This window comes from Chanodichthys erythropterus, chromosome 23, assembly GCF_024489055.1.
Source record: "Chanodichthys erythropterus isolate Z2021 chromosome 23, ASM2448905v1, whole genome shotgun sequence".
In the NCBI taxonomy this organism is placed as follows: domain Eukaryota; kingdom Metazoa; phylum Chordata; class Actinopteri; order Cypriniformes; family Xenocyprididae; genus Chanodichthys; species Chanodichthys erythropterus.
In genome coordinates this window covers 30259495-30282509 of record NC_090243.1, presented here as the reverse complement: position 1 = coordinate 30282509, position 23015 = coordinate 30259495, and the positions used below count along the sequence as shown (strand labels likewise).

The following is a 23015-nucleotide window of genomic DNA, read 5'->3' as shown; positions in this document are numbered from 1 at the left end:
ACTTCACTACATTCCAAAGCATAAGTTGCTAAAAATATAAACACTATACTTGAACATACTCAAATGTACATAAAAATACTTAGTTACTGTCCACCACTGACTAGAACTAATTGTTGTATAACAGCCCTTCACATTTGAGCTTAGGTCAGTATCATTCTAAAACCATAGGTAAATGTTTTAGGTTATTTTATCTCATGTTTCACTATGTTCATACTTTATTTCGGGTAATTGTTCATGGGTATTTAGGTTTCAAGATTTTAACCATAGATTTGTAAACCCTAGGTTAATTTTCTTATTTGCATATTTGGATTGGATGGACAGCAGAATCATTTCACTTTTTGCACTGCAATTTGGTATTAGCACAGCAAAAGTGTTTCAGGGTTAAAACTGATGCTACAGAACTCTCAAAATTACAAGTGTAAAATGCTTAATGTAAGGTTAAGCACAATGTGAAAGTCTTACACAACAGACACTTACTGATATATCGAATTCCATAGGGAAAAAACTTCAAGAGTTCTTGACCTGTTTGAGAATCGTATGACCTGTTTGACAGAAACTCTATAGACTGGATCAAGGTTTTGAGGCTTCTCCTGAATAAATTTAGCTCTATTTCTAACTTTTGCTTTGTTCTTTGACTTTATGAGGCACTGAGGATGACAGTTAACTGTGAGGAAGAGGAAACCTCAGACTTTGAAATCAACAGCAGATTTGCCTTTATCTGGAAAGCTCTTGGGTGTTTGGTGGATTTAGGGGTAGGATTTCGAAAGGCTAGATCTTTAAAAATCTCAATTAAAATCTTACATTTAAGAGCCAACAAAAGAATGACAGTACTATCTAAGCTCAAAGCCTGGATTACCACTCAGTCTGCTGTTCTTCAGTAGCTGCAAAGAAGAAAAAAGGCCAAAAGTTTCTCTGTTTAAACTATTGCAGGATTTCACCCTTAGCAGCCTTTCAGTTTTGGAAGTTTTCATAAAAGAGATAACAATTATAGCTAGAAGTGATTTTCCCAAGGGTGTAATGTAATTGCCTGTTTGGCCATGGCCTTACTGTTGTTTCACGGCCTCTTACTTGATGAAAGTCCCAGTGAACATACGCAATGAAGAGAGCTGGCTTTCAATCTCCTGAAATATGAGTTCATGCTAGACTGTATAGCTGGGGGAATTAATCAGGGTTCAGTCAAAACGCTTTCACACGTTTAGTGAACTTAACTTTACCCAACCCTCCCTGTTCTTTAATTGAATCTCTCAGTTTCTGGTACATGTTCTCCCTTTGCTTAAAGTACTCATTCAAATCAGGCACAGAATAAGGCAGCAAGCTTGAAAAGTTGACACCCTTGTTAAAGTTCACCTAAAAATGGAAATTTAGTATTCAATTAAACCTGTATGCTATGTTTTTTTTTTTTTTTTTTTTTTTCTCTGTGAAACAAAAAGACTTTTTGAAGATTTTTTTTAAAGTCTCCCTGCAGTCAATGGTTTTATCCCTTAAAACTCATCTTTGATCATCAAATTGACATTTCAAAATGTTTTCCCTATGACAAATCATGCCTTAAAATAGCTTGAATGTAACTCTACACCCTTGCATTCATTTAGTATACGTGCATCTATGAATATGCAAATGAGTCCCCGCCTCCAGTCAGTTACACCAGCTCGGACTACCTGACATTGGCAAGTGGAAATATTGGATTTATTTAGCCATATATGTTTGAAACAGAAACTGATTCAGAAGTAAAAGAGGAAGAGCAAATTATACAGGCAGGCCTAGTTCTACGGGGGTGCTTGAAAGTGCTTAAACAAAAGCAAGAACATCCTCAGTTGATACTGTAATAATATCATATTGACAAATCAGATTTGGTAAATGCTCCAGTGCGTACTTGTGTTTGCGCTCTGGAAAGCGTCAAATGTTTCTACTGCATGTTTTTGCAGAGGTGAGAAATGTAGCCAATCACAGACATGTTCGTTAATCTCTTGAATGCAGTGACTAATCGGGATCCACTCCCGGTCAAAACTGTTTTTGTTCAGTGCTGAGTTCTGCACGCTCACAAATCCTTTCTTAACAACGTGTGTAGAGTAGACACAATGTAAATAACAGACTCATTGTGCAGTGTAGACGGCTTCATTGATTATAACGGAACTTTGTGAGAATGCAAAATGAGATGATTGACAGCTTTTTAGTGATTATAAAGGAAGCGTCCTTTGTACGCTTTTTAGGCTATATATAATCCATTCAGGATTTGAATAAAAGCGGACACACAATGGTAATTGATATGATAGTACACTGCAGGTTTAAGGAGAAAATGCTCAGCAATGGTGTTGGCTGATGACTGATCTGCACATGGTTTATCTTAAAGCATATTAAAAACACAAAACAGATGTAAAAAAAACAACATTAAAAACTTGATTCTCACCAAAGTGGGTCTTTTAAGTGTTTTTGTTTTGTTTTTTCCTTATAAAACTAGTTTATAGTGACCATGCCTGTCAAGCTTCAAAAAAGAATTATAGTAATAATAGAATATTACTTAATAGAAAAATAATTAATTTAACAACAATAATAATAAATTAGTCCATATGAAGCTATATTCAAGTCTTCTGAACCCATTGGGCAATTGAAGTTGATAAGATATTAAATTTACATCAAACATTGATGTAAAAAAACTGGTAAAAAAAAATGCAAATCAAACTGATATCAACAACTTAAAGTCCATTTGACATCCAGACACTAATGTCATATTCTCAGCAAAAATAACAAGACAAAAGTAATAAAATGCTGAGAGGATTGAAACATCTTGAGTCTGGAGCTTTTGGCTATTCTCACACACAAACACTCACATATGCTTCCTCTGCCAAAACCCAAGTTTGAACCAGAGACCTTTAGATCTTCAGTCTAATGCTCTCCTAACTGAGCTATTTTGGCCATATGATTTTGACCTTGATGTGTCATACAGATTTTACAATAATTGAGTGGCAATTGTAGCTGTAACCCTATAAATATATGGCATGTCACTGTAATGTGGTGTTACAATTATATTGTTATTACAGCAAATGTATTGTAATTGTACAGTATTATGGTATCACTATAAATAAAAAATATGGATAATATACAATACTTTATGTGGGGTACAGCAGAAATTCTGTTTGTCATTTTTTTTTTTTTTTTTTTATTGTGACAATGAATTACAGTGCAAAGTGTAGCAAATTTTTAACAGCCACTGTGCGGTTAAGCTCTGCATTTTTTGTAATACTGCAGCTGCCTACATGCACAAGAGGCAACAATGTTTACAATGCGCATGAACAGTCATGTGACATGCATTTTCAGCCGTGTAGTGTAGACGGAGATCATTTCTGAAACGCTGTGGAATCGCCAGTGTAGATGAGGATGGTTTTCATTTTAAAACGCCATTTTAAAACAAAAACGCACTAGTGTAACCGGGCCTCAGCCGAATATTATTTGGCAGAAATATTCGTTATTGGTTTTGAATCCATTATCCGTGCCTTTCCGAATAAAGTATTCGGCTTCGGGCACGACCCTACTTGTGACCATAGTTGCCTGTTTTGGGAAATGCACACCTAATGGTTAATAATGGCTTTTAATGGCTCATCCACTGTAGTGCACATGCATCAAAGGGTTAATTAAAACTGTGTGAACCATTGAGGTTGGCACTGGAGTCTAGTAATTAGGCTAGGGAATACTTTCATCCTGTCTGCCTTTGTCAGCCAGTTCATCTGTAATGCTCTGCAAAATGTGTATTTAAAGACCTGCCAACCAAGGTCATCTATCATTTTCTGAATAGTTATTTGTCAGTATTACCAATAAGGCTGCGTATACACTGCCCGGGCCCTACCGCAGCATAATAACATCTATTATGTGGCTAGCAGAGTGGCTGTATCCTTCAGCAAGTGCATGCTGCTGGCGACTGTGACCAAAACGAATGCCATTAGCTTGGAGGTGATTGATTTGCTGAGAAGAGATCTTTCATTTCACCCATCACAGAGTTGATGAAAAATAAGAGTTGATTTGAAGGACAAGTAGTAGAGCAGAACTTGGATGGCAAAATCATTGAATTTTGGCACAGTGAATGTGAGCTCATGGGGGATGTTGATCAGCCTGCTCAGCTTCACACGCTGCAAGCCACTCATCTCAAATGACAAAATTATGTGTCCTTTTCCTCTCGAGCTACATTTGAATAACATATGTTAAGAGGGGCAGTGTGTTGACATTGAACTCTCTGCTATTGAACTCAAAATACGTGTCAAGTACCAGACCTTTCTTAATGCTGATGGACGGGCCGTTGAGTTTGTGTTGCTCAGCATGCGGTTGGGCACAAACGGGCTTCTCTCTTGTCTTTTGCCGGCAGGGGATAATGATAAAGCGCCTTATGCGTATTAATTAAGAGATGGCACCGAATGGCACTGCCGTTTCCCTCCATGTTTCTGAACACAGAGCTCCACGCTTGAAGGACATGAGCAAATCCACACCGTGAGTTTTGGTTTTGGAATCACGTGACACCTGATGAACAGATGCCTTTGGGTATTCCAGAATAATTTGCCTGCATGGTGAAAAGAACACACTTTGCCTTGCCCTTAATTAACAGAGAAGGCAAAGCATGTTCAAGAAGCAGAACAGCAGAGACCTTGAGGAGAAACAAAAAGAGAATTAATTAACATTTAGAATGGCAAACAAAATTAGTTAGACGTGAAACATTTTACTGAACAGTCTTTATCCCTAAAAATGGACCATATTAGTTTTATCAAGAATGGGAAATTAAACAAGGCATTTGAACATGTGTCTCCTGTATGACTAGCTCATAATCAACAGAATATTAAGAAATGTTAATATTCAGGAATCTTATTTGACATTATGGTATTCTTGCTTTTGGTTAAATGGTCTTATTATCTGCATTCAGGTTTCCCACTTTTTATGATCAACTTACACAACTTTTCCTGTCATTTGTGATTGCAGGATGTGGATATTAAAGTATTAATTACATTCAGACCAGCTGACTAATGAATCATTCAGACTGATTTGTGAGCCATCATAATTAAACTCGCTCATAACCATGTTGAACAGTTTAATTTAGCCTAACAAATTGTTTGTTTTTTTAATCCTATAGTCAGGCTTATCTGTTGACATATTTTAGCTTAGATCATAACAAGAAAGAAAAAATTAATAATAATATCGGTTATATTTTCCAGGCTTCTCCAAGTGGGTTGACCTTGGTGAAAACTCTAGTGGAGCTCCATTCTTTATCTCCTTTCAAAGCTACATTGAAACTATACCTTGTCAAGCTACTCAAAATTTAAAGGGGACATCGGATGCAAAATTCACTTTTACATGGTGTTTGGACATAAATGTGTGCTCTACACAACCACCCTAAAATGATAAAAAATCCACCCAGTGCTTTTTTTTTTAATCCCGTCCCCGTTTCAAGCCGTTCACAGATTCTTGGCAAAGTGACGTAAATTTACACAGGCCCCTTCCACGACTCTTGACGGACACTGCTGTATTAGCATAGACCCGCCCTTTGTGAGGTGTAAACAGTCCGCCATTGTTTTGACGCCACGCAGGTGTAGACAAGAATGTCTCCAAAGCAACTGAGGCGTTTTGTTATTGGATATAAGAATAAACATAGCAGTCGTCCTTTACTCTCGGCATCTGAGCCGCTGAAGAAGCAGTGGATTAATTTTGTTTTTGAAGGGAATGCGCTCCCAGATCTACCTATATGTGTTTATGTCTGCACTAAAAAGTTTGTTTTGCTAAAAAGTTCCTGAAGGATGGATCAGTACCTCCAGAAGACGTGAGTAACATTATAGGTTTTTTTATGAATCTTTGCAAATCGCCTTTTCTAATAATGTGCTAGTTAGCAAGTTCCATGACAAATGCATCTAAAATTAAAGGCCAGCTCACAGTGCACAGATAAACACCAACAAACACGTCTGTTGGAGTTTATTGGATCAGAACGCAACCTCCGAAATGAGATGCAGCTAGTGTGATACCCATTGACGTCTGCTGCCGTTGGTCTGAGTTTTTCACCCCCACTGAACATATTTAATCAGGTAATGTCTGAGCAGTGTGGTATGATTTTTCAACAAATGACAACAAACTATGATGTAATCTGACCTGGCCACGAACCGTTGCCACGACAATAAGGCAAGTCCCTTGCAAAGACTGCCATTTGATCGCGCCGGCGCCTCATGCACACAACAAAGCACTGCAAACGTGACATCACAGCTTGTTCGTTATCAAAATAATACAGTAGAACAAGCATATATGTCATCATTTCTATTTAGAACCTTCTCACTGTAATTCATAACTGCACGTTTATAATGAACAATGCATTAAGGTAATTATTGTCTTATTACAAACTGTGTACATTTTATGTGAAAATAACATGATAACACTACAATAAGGTTTATAAAGGTGTTATTTAATGACTAACAAGTAATTTTCAAATGTATTTTAATCATTTTTGAGCATAACTGCATAAATAAGAATGGTGAGTTCAATGCAATACCTGCCAAATAGTGTTTACAGCCCGCCTGCGGAAGATAGGGGTGGGGTGAAGAGTAGCTCATTATCATTTAAAGGGACATGCACCGAAATGGCTGTGTACAGAGATGTTTTTGACAAGCGGCAACCTCCCCCTTTCTCTCGTGAAGCCAATAAGGAAGTAACTTAAAGGGGGGGTTGCATGCGATTTCACTTTTTTAACTTTAGTTAGTGTGTAATGTTGCCGCTTGAGCATAAACAGTATCTGCAAAGTTACAGCGCTGAAAGTTCAATGCACACGGAGATATTGTCTTTTAAAGTTATGGCATTTTATTGCCTACAAAAACGGGTGGTTTGGACTACAATGAGCTTCTTCCCGGTTTGGTGACATCATAAACCCTTGCTATTAACATAAACACTGCCCCCGGGAACACGCAACAAAGTGGGCGAGGCCATGTGGCGCAGCAAAATGGAAGTGGAAGAGTTGTTTACACCGAACACGAGCTGTGCGACGCGACGCATCAAAAGATATAGAACCCATTATATTCTGTGATATTTTCTACACTGGATGCAGTGCTGAAGACAGCTTCCTGAATCTACACGAGTTTAATGCTGGATTTACACAAAGACTTTTACTGAAAGATGAAGCAGTTCCCACTTTAAAAGCAGAAGCTGCTGTTTATCAGCCCCAAACTGTAAGTACGTTTTATTGTTTGTCTTTTAAACGTAATGTTATAGTTCTGTTGCTATTTTTAATGCATCTAGGACATATACAAAGAGCAACTCGTTTTTGCTAGCCAGTTAGCTAAATTCTAGTGCAACAAACACCAACAAACTTCTATGTTCATAGACAAACAGTTGTTCATGCTATAAATTAAACGCTACCTTTACAAAAATGCGACTACTCAGGCATGTATTTACTACAGGAAAGCTTTAATCAGGATAAAACTGTATATTGAAAGCTAACAAACAGCAGTGACAGCTTATCTAAACACTTTGACACAAATACTAAATGAAATACCATTCAAAAACATCCTTCAAAAGCCGCAATTGCAGAGGTTTTACTTTTTCTGATTCGGCTCAATTTGATACAGCAATATAGGCGCTATTATTTACTTTCCACCTAAGCGCGTAACTACGAATGGTAAGGGGCGTGGCGTTTCCGGACGCTTCAGCGAATCACGACAGACTGGGCCAGTAACCAACCTGCTGACCAATCTGAGCACATTGCGTATGTCGGAGGGAGTGGCTTCATAGAAGCAGGAAGTCAAACGAGCCGTTCATATGACAGTGGAAACAGAGGTGTAGAATTAAGATAAAATATATGAAAAATACAGCATTTAAAAAAAATGAAGCATTAAGACATGTTAAACTGTGCCCCCAAAACACAATCAAGCCTAGAAAAAAAACATGTAACCCCCCCCTTTAACTGCGATTCATCGACTGGCCGCTAGGGACAGACTCCAAAAGAGAGCAGAATCTCATAGAGTCCCATGTTAAATTGGCCAAGTTTATAGCAGAAAAAAAACATGTTTACAAGTTGGTTCAAATTGTGGTTTTGGTCTATACTGCTATTTTTGCCCTTCATGACAACTCTGAGGGGGGTGAATTTTTTTATAACTTATCCGTTTAAATTATATTAAGCCTTAAAGTTCTGCATAATTAAGGGCGTGGTCACTTGAGTGACAGGTAGATTGCGCTGCTGTTTGTGAACCGCCATGTTACCTCAGCTGCCGCTCAATTTGGCATCTCAGCCGTTTTTGTGCTTTTTTTTCTCGATTATTTTATACAATTATAAAATATGGCTTGCTGCATAATATTCGAGATTGATGTGTGTATCTGTGTGCGTGCACAGGGAAGAAACAGAACACACGTTGTTGGATCGTGGCATTGGCTGAAAGTTTTGATTGCGAGATTTACTACAATGACAATACCAGGAGGATATACAACTCTGACAGCACTGCTTGGATATTATAACTAAAAACTGCTGCACTATTTTGAAAAAAATATACTTTGGACACAGGCTCATTTGTTTGTTAGATACGATCGTATACAGTTTTACAACATAAAGGCTGCTCAGATTGCATCCTTTCTTGAAGAACGATGACAGAGAGCAGATCATTCAGAAGAAATGTGAAATGTTTTTTTTTTTTTTTTGCAATGGACATTTATATTTTACCCAAGTGCCACAGATTGGATTCATCTCGCGATCTCTATTATAAAGGTATGAAGTCCTATTTTGATTTTCCATGTTGTTATTTGCACACCCAACACAAATTACTGGTGTTGGAGCATCTATATCTTAAAGAAACACCGTAGATTGACAGTAAAACTTTAGAACGTTCTGATGATAAAACTTATCTTCATTAATGATTTAGATAGCATCTAGATAGATAGCTCTTTTGCCTGCTAACATGGTCACGTCGAGCTAGGCGGGCGTGGTTTCAGCAACCAATCACATCAGCTCAAACCACCTCCCCGCCTCTTTGCCCATTTTCAGTTATCCGGGAGTGACGTGCGGTGACACGCAGCTAAGATGGCCGTGGCCTCATTTAGGCGTCAAAACTGCTGTTAAGAACTCTATGGGTGACGTCACGGACACTACGTCCATATTTTTTTACAGTCTATGGTTTTTGACAAGGTAAAAAAGGTGTTTTTTACACAACCATTCAGAAATGGCCTGGTTGAGCATGCAAGCCTTTTAAAGTACTCTTTTGGCCGTGACCGTGGAAAGACATGTTCGGCGTTTGTGCACTATCTGTCCACAAATGAACATGCATTTTGATTGGTACAGACGGTCATACGTCATTTCATGACGACAGACGTAACACGACACGTCATTATTTTTACGCCAGCTAGAGGGCGCATGACTTTAAAACGTAAATATAGGTTGTAATAAGGTGCTTGATTCTCTCATATAGGGTCGTTTTTTATCATTATATTACAGATCGTCACATTAAGATGATGCAGAAGTTTTGAGGAGAGTTTTTTTGACCCCTACACCCTTCATCCCTTTGAAGCTCTCACTCCAGAAGGATAAAGGGTGTAGGGGTCAAAAAAAAAACCTCTTTTTTGGAATGGACTTCTGAATCATTTTAATATGACAAACAAGGTGGAGTAGATTGTGCAAGCTGCACCTTTTGTTTAAGGATAGTTTATTTATTTATTTTTGGTTTATCGCACCATATTGTGCCTATGTATTTGAAACATTTGAATGGACTGTAAAGGGAGCTATAAAGTATTTTTGTTGAGGTACAATGTTGTTTTGACTATAATAATGTAGCAAATTTAACTCATATAAATATTACAGTCGTATAGAAAAATACTATACATACATTTATAGGTATAATCGAACTCCAAGCCTCCTGTACCCATTCTGTGATGCCAAACAACTTCCCTGTACAAAGGATCATGGGGGCCCGAAGTGTCCTTCTGTTGTACCAAAGAATATACACTAACAAGAAGTGACACTTAATAGAACGTTCCATTTAAACACCGGTGCCCAGCAGCCGCCCTGCATTTCCGCCATTTTGGGGTGAAAGCAAGTCAGCAGTCCACTAGTTTCTATGGCAATATCAGCTGCTTTGTTAAAAAAAAGTACATTAAAGCTGAAATCAAACATGAATGATGACAACACAGAATAAAATACTATCACTAGTGATCATCAAATCCTTTTAACGGTTTATTTTACAGACTTTGTGTTTAAGTCGTCTTTTTTTTTCATAAAACCTTTGCTCTCTAGAAACGCAGTCAGTTTGGGTTAAAATACTTTAAAAGGCTTATAAACACTGGATTATTACCAACATATGAAATAAAATTAAGGACATGCATCAGAAAAATTGGGAATGTTGGACAATAAATATATGAATATAACAGCTTGATTTTGCAGTATTGTCTAATGTCCGTTAAAGCAAATGTGTCCAAAAGTGGAAATTATGTGATAACGGACACAGCAATTCATATATATATTATATATATATATATAAAATATAGCCTATTGTTCGCTGCAAACATGATGATCTTAAATTTATTAATTATTAGTTTACTATTAATAAACGTGTAAAGTTGCATAAAATGGAAATACTCAAAGTAGCCTAACTACTTTACCTCAGATGGATGAATGGTTGGATTCCACAACTGGTAAAATAAAACATATATAAGACAATACAACATTTACTGTGGGAGCTATACAATTTACTGCTGAATTAATTAAAAAAATTGTTCTATTGCACTTCTGATCTGGCAGTGAAATTCGCCGATTCTGGGTGCTTATGATGTTAAGGATTCTATGGTCCAGTTTGTATTTTCAGCCCATAATGGCGGCTGCGCTACCGGAGCGCCATCTAGTGGCTGTTACCCAAAAAGTATCAAAGTGTCGCCTTTTGGGTTCTAAGCTTTTTGGTTGTACCCTTCAAAATCCTTCATTCCGAAGGGCCCTTTGAAGTGGCCAGTTTTAAACACTTCGGTTTGGAACGACCTTTCATGGCCGCCATGATTATTTTAACTCTGAATTGCCTTTCGGAGGGCAATACCCCGTTTGGAACGCACCGTACGTTAGCCTACCGCTTGTTTTTTGTGCGAATTCTCTCGCAAATCCTATCATTATAACAAAGTGTAGGCATTGTGTAATGAAGAGATTCATTATGCAGCCAGCTTCACTGATTAATAACGGAACTTTGTGATATTGCGATTAACTAAAAGTGACAGCTTTTTAGTGATGATAGCACTCTTTGCGCACTTTCTGGCATGCCAAATCACGTATATATTCCTGTAATATAATTACTGTCATATACGAACACGAACTTGTCATAATGCACAAAACACACGTAGCCTACGTAAATACTTGCCACTTTTTCGTTTGCTCGCCTCAGAAGGTGATAAAGGCGGTAGTCGCGCGCGTGTGTGCGCCTGGTGCACAGAGGCGGGGGTGAAAAAGGCGGCAAGCGCGTGAAGGGGGATGAGAAGAGCTCGGATGCTCGCAGTCGACCGGTCTCGGTAACCAGGCTGTGATCGGTGTTCTCCGTGTCCCTTTTTCCTCTGCTTTTCTCTCTTTTTCTGAGTGTAATTTAGCAACAGTGGCGCACCAATCCAACGAAGAACGACTCTAAAGATCAAATCGTCTCGGTGGGATTTTGCTGCATTTCTACCGTTTCCCCTTCAGCATCCTCTCTCTGTGTAACCGTCAGCAGTCTCGTCACAAACCGAATGCCTCTTGCTGTTTGTGGTAATTTGTTATCATGACCACAGCAAAGGAGTCAAATATATCGACCAAAGCAGCTCAACAGCAAGATCAGGTACTGAAGTGATTTATTTTTTTACTGGACAGAGATACTATATTAATTTCAAGAGGTAAATTGTTTAAACGTGAGGTGATTTGTAAAACTAACAGAAAGTAACAGTTCAATCTCTTAAATTGTTTTAAATGTGTTATGAACACACCAGAAGTATTGGCAGAAGATTTTTGATCATTTGATCTTCAAGGAGAACGTAGCTTTCTTTACAAGTGATGACTAACTAGCCTGCCGTTTTAAAGTTATTAGCTTCTTCATTCAGCTGAAAATTCATACATGCATATACTAAGTCTGATAAGCTGTTCATTCTGGTTTACACGTTCCATGTAATTGGAAAATAATCTATATTATTTGCATGAAAGTCAAAAGATTGTTAAAGTAATCGAAAATGTATCTCCTGACATTACCAAGATAACTGATAAAGGCTAGCCAACACGACTATTAATTAAATGCCCTTTTATCATATTATATTGTCAGATTTTTTTTATTGCCAGAATATTATTTTTTCATTATTATAAATTTTTATGCTGTGTATCTCATAAATTGTCTGTCTCCTGTCAGAAAAAACAGAACTTGTTCTCATAGTAATAAAAATAATAATGACCAAATAATACCTGATGATAATCACCAGAAAACATATTTACATATCCTCCTGAAATTATAAATTAACAGCTTAAATCACATCACTTCTCTCTCTTTTCAAAATATTACCTTGACTAACCCAACAGTGAATGTCTGTGCTTGATTTCAAGAGAGAAAGAGTGGAAGCAGGTACAGAAACAGCCACGGGCAATACTGACAGGAACAAAGTACAGTGCAGGTAAAGCTGTGTGAAAGGTGGGAGCCCTGCTAGAGACAGCAGAGAGAGGGCAGGTGAACATGTCAAGGGCAGGCAAACTTTGACTATAGGAACAGTAGATCTTCTTTTCTTCCACTGTTTTCCAAAGGCATTTATCACTCACAGAGTAAAGTTGAGATTTCCATCTACCGTACATGTAAAACATTTATAAATGCACATAATACTACATACAGTACATCTGTAATAAGGGACTTTCTGAGCAATTCAAACTTGAAGTATACCCTTCATGTTTTCTGAGTCGTCAGTCAGATATTATTTCATTCAAAAACAGATGGAATGCAGCTTGAACTACTTTTTAAGTTGACACAGTGTCTTAAAACCCAAGCCATTAAATGCTGATAAACAATTAGGCTAGTCATGATAAAACAGGCAAAACAGATAAACAGATTCAGTGTGAATCTTTATGTGTACCTACACCAACAATTAGAAAATAGTGCAGGCTGAATAAAGAACGTGTCCTGTTTGCCATAAATCTGACTTGGAATGATTGACTAACTTGATTGTATAATGGATAACTCTGTACTGGAGGCCTGTGATCGACTTGCGTTTAACGATTCAAAAGTAAATCAAACAATATATTGACTTTTTTAGCTTTTAGTGGTAACACTTTATTTTAAAGTCTTAACTAGTTGCTTATTAGCATGCATATTACTAGAATATTGGCTATTTATTAGTACTTATTAAGCATTTATTAATGCCTTATTCTGTATGATCTTATTACACATTCTTAATCCTATCCTATCCGATACCTAAACTTAACAACCTTACAAATTATCAATAAGCAGTAAATTATGAGTTTATTGATGGACAAGTCATAGTTAATAGTTTATATGTGTTCCCATACTAAAGTGTTACCACAGTATTGTACGTCTTCTTCATCTTCACTTGGGGGGGCTTTCTCAGCAAATATTGAAATGTGACTAATTTGATTAGTTGACATTTAATTAATTCAGAATACAGAATTGATTCACTGCCATAATGAAATGCAATGCCAGTCTGTTTTTTGTGCTGCCATATTTTTTGATTTGTGTTAAGAGTTCAGTTTAATGGAAAAGGAATAGTATTCTGAAGAGAAAGGGAGAAAGCTAATGTAGCCTTGTGTTTTTTGTTTTTAATCAGTGGAGCTGAGGTGAAAGGGAGTGATGCAGCAGCAAAATCTTTAACCATTCATCAATGATGCCTTTGAGCATGCTCACATACAGACCTCAACATGCTGACACAGTCATTTTTTTTTTTTTTTGAACTGTTTCCTGTGTATGTTACAACAAGATTTCAGCATCAAGCAATTTGTCTGTCTGCAGTGGATGCAAAAATGCGCTGTCACAAAACAGCCAATCAGGGGCATGTTTCCCGTAGAACAACATAACTTGCTGCTTAACCACTATAGTATGATGTGTCATTGGAGAAATTAACTAAATAGTCACGACTGTTTCCTGAAACCATAGCAACTTTTTCACACATCAATTAGAACTGCACAATGAATCGAAATTAACTCAAAATCGAGCTTAAACCGATTTGGCTTAGTGCGATTATGAAATCGCAAAGGCTGTAAATCAGTAGATCAGTAGTAAATGCTGCTCCATCTGAAAGCACTGCGAGTTAGAGTCGCTTATAACATGCATTTGAAAAAGAAACACGTATCCTACATCTTTCCAAACATGAGAAGCATTTATGAAGCTCTTGTCCAACAAAAGATAATGTTTAATAACATGTTTTTATTCCAAACTCACTTCATAACATAAGTTGAGTGTTTGAAATAACATCCTTCTGTGACATGATGTGGCTTCTTACACAGAATAAGGCACACAACATATTATTTCATAATATTCTATCCACAAGTTTCCTACACCCCATGAGGCCTTGCGTCAAACGTGGGAGTGTCTTCCGGTTCTAAGTAAACAAGCTGGACGTGACACTCATTCATTCAACAGTTGACAGTCATTCAAGATTTAACGAATCCAAACTTGCGAACGTTTGTTTTTTACTTAAAAATTTAAGATTACAGTAATAGTAATGTATTAATTTGTCAGGAGTGCACATCAATCATGCTAAATCTAACTGATATTTATATTGACATAAAAAGAAAGCACATACCTATTCAGTTGCGCCTGCTTCCATTTATTTACGATCACAAGAATGCACAAAACAACTCCACTAAGGCTTTTAAATCCAAAGGCTTACACATTTAGAAATATATTGATAACATACCCTATGTTTACGTCACTTTTCTGAGCATTTCTATTGATTTTCCTCCAAATTATGCGATGATTGCAATCCGAGGACGTTTGCGCCATCTCTCTGCCTATCCTGATCCTTTCAGCTAGAGCAACAGAGGGAGCTCATGAGAAGACAACAGGAGTTATGAGTTATACGCGTTAACCGGAGTGTGTGAATCTGTGAAAGATATGCATTTGTCAGGAATCAACAGGCACAGGGAAGAGACAGATAAAACATTAAACCAAATAAATACATGATTATAATCATATAAGAATTGTCTTCAAGCAGTCTCTGATGTTTTCCATAAACGTGTGTATTTATTATCGCAATGGTTAACATAAGTAGCCTTTAGCATCGCATATATGACAGTGGAAACGCGACTGGCTCTGGCACGCACGACACGTTACGAGCAAAATATCACATCATAAGGCTTTGATGCTAGCATCAGTGACGGGAAGTACAGACAGCGGGTTGTTCAAGTATTACAGGTTCAGCATGTTCTAGTCATGCAGCAGCACTTTTGTGTAAGGTCAGTAAAGGGCAATTAAGGGCACAAAAACTGTTTATTGCATTGTGATATTATTAACTAATAAATGTACTAAACTGAGATGTTGTCCCTGAGCGCCGTAACGACATCTCTCATAAAGATTTGTAACTTTACAAAGTAAACAATGATCAAAAAAAAAAAATAACACTTAGCCTCTTCGCTAATTAGCACACAAAATACCATTGGTATGCTACTTCCGCCACCTAACCGAAAGTTGTACCCACGTTCTCTTTTACAGTAGCGCCCTGCGGAAACAGGTGGATACAGTGATAAAGGCTATGTCGATTAGCATTCCATTATAAATAGGGCTGCCCTCAACTAAAGATTTTTCTAGTCGACAAGTAGTCATTTATTTCAAGCGATTAGTCGACTAATCACATGTTTATTAATAAACCATATAAATCATAATAATGAGCCTTTCATGCCTACATAGCCTAATAAGCACACGCATAAAGCTTGCCACAGCACACCGGCAGAAGTAATGATTATGAATGCATCAAGGGAAAACAGCAAGGAGATTGCTTTAGCATTTTAATAATTATTTGATAAACTAGTGTTTTCTGTATTTTCGGCTGCGGTGATGAAGTCGACGATGCTGAATCGTGATCACCACAGTAGTGAAACATGTATGCATGTTTCATATGGATTACATAACCTGAGAATATTTGTTTTCCATTTGAATTGGTTCATTTAAAAGTAGACATTTTGCTTTCTATAGATATATTTTTCATGTCTGTGAGGCAACTTTACATGGAGTTTCAGTTCTTTTTGTTTTTTGGTGCGCTCAAGTTAACAGAGAGAGACGCAGAAAGCGCACCCTGTTTGCTTTCATTATTTTACAAAAGCACAATGTTTTGTTGTTATTGTAAGTGCACACAAATAAAAGTAGACTCTTTAAAGAAAAGATGTATTACTCTCATCTGTATGACCAAAAATGACAGAGCATTTTAAGCGCAAGTGATCGCACCGGCGCCTCCATGTTAGCTGTCATGCAGTAAGTGCGTTTTATTCAGCTTTCACACTCCACACAAACACTTGAATAGCCCACATTTTTCTAGGTTAATGTTAAAGTGAGTGGCCATGTAAAGTTGCTAATACTAACATGTTTCATATTTTAGGTCGATGAATGAAAGGCGAGCATTTGGTTGTCCTGCCCAATGTGTAATTACCACATAGACCAGCTGCTAACAATACGTGACTTTGCAACTTCCTGTGGATTATTTTTTTCCTGCGAGTAAGCAACTAATAAAATTTTGGTCGACTAAACATATTCTCGTCGACTAACGGTTAGTCGACTATTAGAGGCAGCCCCAATTATAAATATACTTTATTATCATGAAAATACCTGAGAAAGCTTGAAGAACTCGGATAAACCATATATTGCCATAGTTGTGTGTTTATTAGTCATGTTTAATCAAAGTGTTTCAATCTTTTGGGGCCAGTTGTTCAAAAAGTTTAATCTGGATCAGAATGATCTGGATTTGGAAATCCCATGTTTTGCTATCCAGAATCAGGTAATCCATCTTACTTTTGTGCTGGTTTTTCAAAGAAAAATTGGATTGGATCACCATGATCCAGATACACACTTTTCCAGATGACCAAATCTGGATTACCAGTTTGATCCAGATTAAAACTAGGATTAGATTTTGTGATCTGATCTGATTTCAGAATCCCTTTTTCCTTTTGAACAATCCATTTTCAAGATTTGATCCAATCCGAAAGCCGGAATCTGATCAGATTACTTTTGAACAACTGGCCCCTGATTATTCAGCTACGGCAATAGTATCCCATAAGGATTTCATGAAACGACATGCATTATCTTCTGTGGGCATATTTGGAGTTTCTGTGCGAGAGCGCCCTCTGGTTTTCAGATGGTGCAGTATTTACTACTGATCACAGAGCCATGCTTCACTGACAAGCTGCGCATAAAAAAATTGCAGCCTTTGCCAAATCAGATTCAGTTTAATTTGGATTAATCATGCAGCTCTAACATTCATCATTCAAAGCAATATGGACGTCCTGCTAATTAATGTCTAGAACACATTCACACATGTGCACTCTCCAAAACCAGCAGTTTCATTCTCTTAACATTCAGATGTAGAATGAAATTTATTCATTAATGGAATTAAATAAAATGTATTGCATGTAAGCCTGCTTATTTTGCTGAGCATGATCTATTAAAGTCCACATGTCATGTGCTTCTAACCACAGATTGAGAGCTGTAGTCCCGACCACACAACTTTGCAGTGTTGTTTGTGAGTGTTCGTTGGAATTATGGTTTCGGGAAACACAAATTGTTGAACTATGTTGCACAGAAGGATGACCCCCTGACCTGCTTGTGCTGTGTGCGAGTGACCATTTATTTCCTTAATTTCATAAACCAGTAGAATCACCATCACTCACAAGACAAATGCCAGCTGCCAGTGGGCGGTGGTGCAAATGGTAGGACAAAATATGATTACAATAGTGCGTCACTTTGAGGTGACAGGCAGATTTTTCTAAATCTCAGCAAAATGTCTTATGAGTTTAAATGAACATACAGCCGAGTGGTTCTGGTGTCCAGAAGTGATGGGTTTAAGTTAGTGAGGAGATGCCTTTGTTTCATATTAATTGCAAAAACAAATGTAGGTGTAGGTGCAGTTAATAATGGCTAACAAAGCTTTTGGGAAACACACCCTAGAACTGTTTTTGTGCTCTTATAATGCACTGTAGAATATAAAATAGACAACAGAACATTTATGATTTAGGTAATACTTCTCTTTTATGGTTTTAGTTTGAGCGATTTGTCATATAATGCATAATTCTAAACTTTAACGTTGTGTCTCTTCTTGTTCATGTTGGATTTTTTATGCAGATAAGGAGCATTACATTGGTCCAGTGAATTTTTATGTGGACCAGGATACCTGAGGCATTGCAGCAAAATAGAAACCAGTACCCACAAAATGTGCTGCTTGTGATGGCTGGTTAGGACAAAACCATGAACAAACATGAAAGAGACATATTTTATCACTTTCACTAACGCCATGCAGCATCAGAAAATATCCACTTATGGTAGGCCACATTATATTATTATTATCATGAATATTTGAAGAATAGTACACAGATCTAGGGGCTATAGATATTCTGTATACATATGAACATACATACTCATAAACACATAAATTCATACGCCCACATGCTTGTCTGTTGCCAAAAGATGGATCCAATTATCAAGTGATGTTTGGCACATGATCACACTGATGTATAGGCCGCACTCCTTGCACTGCTGCAGAGCAAGACAGTTTCAGCCTATAATCACACACACACAAACACATATACTCACTGGTGCACTGATCCAATGACTCACATGCACACACACAGCAGGACAAGCCCCTGACTCGCTTGTGCCGTGTATGAGTGACCATTTATTTCCTTAAATTCATAAACCTTCAAAATTACCATCACTCATAAGACAAATGCCAGCTGCCAGTGGGCGGTGGTGCAAATGGTAGGACGAAATAAGATTATAATAGTGCGTCACTTTGAGGTGACAGGCGGATTTTTCTAAATCTCAGCAAAATGCGTTTATGAGTTTTTATGAGCATACATACGAGTGGTGATGGCATCCAGAAATGATGAGTTTAAGCCAGTCTTTGTTTTATATCAGTTGCAAAAACAAATGTAGGTGAACAAACCATTTTTGCTGTGTTCCATGCAGTGTGTAGAATTTCCATGCAGTGTGCATTGGGTAGGATTAAGGGATGTATAATAAGGTCATGCAGAATAAAGCATTAATATGTGCTTTATAAATAACCTATATACTATAAATAACCTATAAACTATATATATATATATATATATATATATATATATATATATATATATATATATATAATATACTAGTAATATCCATGCTAATAAGCAACTAGTTAAAAGTGAGAATTGAATCCTAAAATAACGTGTTACTAGACATTTATACCCAATGGTAACATTTTAACTTAATTTGGAAAGATTCCATAAAAACGTGTTTATCATTATATGTTATCATTTGTTTTCACATAATTTATTTAATAGTCGTACAAATTGTTCTGATCAGGGCTCCGAACTAGAGACCTGCACTCCCGCGGGACCAACGCAACAGAGTGCGGCGCGGGACAAGATTTGATGGGCGCGGGCAGTGAGACACTACTCGTGCGCGGGTTGTGGGAGAATCAAATGATTCGTGGGACTCCCGCAAAATAGAAATATCTAAACATAAAATATCTAAGAAGTAATAAATTGTTATTTATATACTGCAAAAAGCAACAAGAATAACTAATATAAATAAAACGATTTACAGTCACAAGCATATGTGAGATTCTATTTATAACTTGTGTTTGCAGTGTTGAGAAATGTAGCCAATCACAGACATATATCTGTTGATATCTGAGACGCAACACAATCAGGTGTTTAATTAATCCTCTCACCACTCAAAACGCCAGAGTTTTTATGCAGTGCTCAAATTTGCGTGCTCACGAATCCTGTTATCATAACACACGAAGTGTAAACATTATGAAAGATTGTTCATACAGTGCATCCAGAAAGTACTCACAGCGCTTCACTTTTTCCACATCTTGTTATGTTACAGCCTTATTCCATAAGGGATTAAATTCATTATTTTCCTCAAAATTATACAAACAATACCCCATAATGACAACGTGATAGAAGTTTGTTCGAAATCTTTGCAAATTTATTAAAAATAAAAAATGAAAAAATCAAATGTCATAAGTATTCACAGCCTGTGCCATGACACTCAAAATTGAGCTCAGGTACATCCTACTTCAACTGATCATCCTTGAGATGTTTCTACAACTTGATTGGAGTCCACCTGTGGTAAATTCTGTTGATTGGACATGATTTGGAAAGGCACATACCCGTCTATATAAGGTCCCACAGTTAACAGTGCATGTCAGAGCACAAACAAAGCCATGAAGTCCAAGGAATCATCTGTAGACCTCCAAGACAGGGTTGTATTGAGGCACAGATCTGGGGAAGGGTACAGAAACATTTCTGCAGCATTGAAGGTCCCAGTGAGCACAGTGGCCTCCATCATCCATAAATTGAAGAAGTTGGAACCACCAGGGCTCTTCCTAGAGCGGGCCGCCCGGCCAAACTGAGTGATCGGGGGAGAAGGGCCTTAAGCAGGGAGGTGACCAAGAACCAGATGGTCACTCTGACAGAGCTCCAGCATTTCTCTGTGGAGAGAGAAGAACCTTCCAAGAACAACCGTCTCTGCAGCACTCCACCAATCAGGCCTGTATGGTAGAGTGGCCAGACGGAAGCCACACCGTAAAAGGCACATGACAGCCCGCCTGGAGGACTCTCAGACCATGAGAAACAAAGTTACCTAGTCTGATGAAACAAATATTGAACTCTTTGGCCTGAATAGCAAGTTTAATGTCTGGAGAAAACCAGGCACCACTCATCACCTGGCCAATACTATCCCTACAGTGAAGCATGGTGGTGGCGGCAGCATGCTGTGGAGATGTTTTTCAGTGGCAGGAACTGGGAGACTAGTCAGGATCGAAGGTAAGATGAATGCAGCAATGTACATTCTTGATGAAAACCGGCTCCAGATCGCTCTGGACCTCAGACTGGGGTGAAGGTTCATCTTCCAACAGGACAAGGACCCTAAGCACACAGCCAAGATAACAAAGGAGTGGCTATGGGACAACTCTGTGAATGTCCTTGAGTGGCCCTCCCAGAGCCCAGCCTTGAACCTGATTGAACATCTCTGGAGAGATTTGAAAATGGCTGTGCACCAACACTCCTCATCCAACCTGATGGAGCTTGAGAGGTCCTGCAAAGAAGAATAGGCTAAACTGCCCAAAAATAGGTGTGCCAAGCTTGTAGCATCATACTCAAAAAGACTAGAGGCTGTAATTGGTGCCAAAGGTGCTTCAACAAAGTATCGAGCAAAGGCTGTGAATACTTTTGTACATGTAATTTTTATTTTTATTTTTAATACATTTACAAAGATTTAAAACAAACTTCTTTCACATTGTCATTATATGGGGTATTGTTTGTAGAATTTTGAGGAAAATAATGAATTTAACCCCTTTTGGAATCAGGCTTTTTCTTTTGAGTAGAAAATGAACTCCATGTCACAAAAGGGCAAGTTACTAAACCTAACGACATAAGCAATGATAAAACAATGATAAATACAGCTGGAAAACAATGAAAAATCAACCTTATCAATTATGCAAGGCCCAGTGCATGTGATAGGAACACCAGTATCAGAAAAATTGAGTACTAATATAGAATTTACTTATTTTGAATTCATGCCTTTTTTTCTGTAGTATTTACTTTACCACAGAATATTTTTTTATCGATAGCCTGAATAACTTTAGAGGATTTGTTGTGGAGTGAAGGAAACTAAAATAGCCTATAGTTTTATAGTATTTGTAATATTTGTAATCATTTTGCATTATTGTATTTTAGATTATTTCTGAATGTAATAATAAAATGCGATGTATACGAGACTTATCTTTTTTCCTCTCAAAAACGCAAGTAGCGTGTCTCTTTTTAACCATGCAGCAAACATTTTAAAATATCTTGAAAAATTACTTTATTTTTTTTTAAACTCTTCACAGTTTTTCCTTTCGTTTAATACATTTAAAATCTTGTTGTAAAAGATGATGTTGTATTATTGTTAGAGTAAAAAAAAAAAAAATTATTAACCAGTATTTTTTCTAATCAGACCGGTTTTGGAATGGTAATAATACAGAAGCAACACATGAACAGAAATGTTAAAATACTGATTCTGCTCGGAGTGAATCTTTTTTTTTCTTCTGTGTAACGTGCATAGGTTATATGCTAGCTTCACAGTTCTTACCCAGCACTGTTTCATGGGTTCTTGGCTTTGTTCTGCTGTACGGTTTATCACAGCTGAATGGTGGATACTGACAAGGAGCTCTGGTGATCACAACACTTGTTTTATTGAACATTTGGAGGCGAACATCATGAATTAGCTACAGCCAATTAAAGAGTGTATCTCATCTCTCTCTCCTCTATCACAGCTGCCACGCAGAACGTTCTCTCCCACAATCTAAATTGTGGGGCACTGTTCACACAATATTATCCCCCAAATCCTATTTAAATTTGTAGAACATTATTCATAACCTTTAGTTTCACTCACTACACCTGCATGGCTAAAATAAAGCAGAAGTGTAAAAAAGGTAAATGTGCCATCACATTTACTGTTGTTCAGCGAATTTTAGTGGACAAAACATTTCACAAATTTAACAACGGGTTCTATTTTTGCCGCATTGATAAAGGCTGCGTTCAGACTGGAGGCAAAAGTGGCCCAAATCTTTTTTTTTTTCTTTTTTTTTTGCTCATCTGTGAATCGGATCTGTTTTTTCATAACAGTGTGAACAAAAACACATGGAATCTCATCTTTTTAATTTTGATTTGATCCACTTCCATATATGGTCTTAAATCAGATACCGGTCTGATGTTTTGCAGTGGGACCTCAGTCTGAACGGTCATATCAGAATAAATGTGATTTTTACATCACTCGAGATCAGCATTCATCACAATTCTGTACTGATGGGAGTTACTCCAATGATTTTAGTTACCAGTAACCTAGTTCTTTGGT

At 37.4% G+C, this 23015-nt stretch overlaps 1 protein-coding gene and 1 non-coding gene across 2 annotated transcripts in view; one reads left to right on the top strand and one right to left on the bottom strand.

Annotated features, from left to right (window-relative positions):
• dpp6a (dipeptidyl-peptidase 6a) overlaps nt 1–23015 on the top strand; it is a 293120-nt gene that overhangs the window by 61401 nt on the left and 208704 nt on the right. The gene's annotated exons all lie outside the window — the stretch shown is intronic.
• Nucleotides 2838–2910, bottom strand: trnaf-gaa (transfer RNA phenylalanine (anticodon GAA)). The gene has a single exon. It is a non-coding gene; the product is annotated as a tRNA-Phe (tRNA).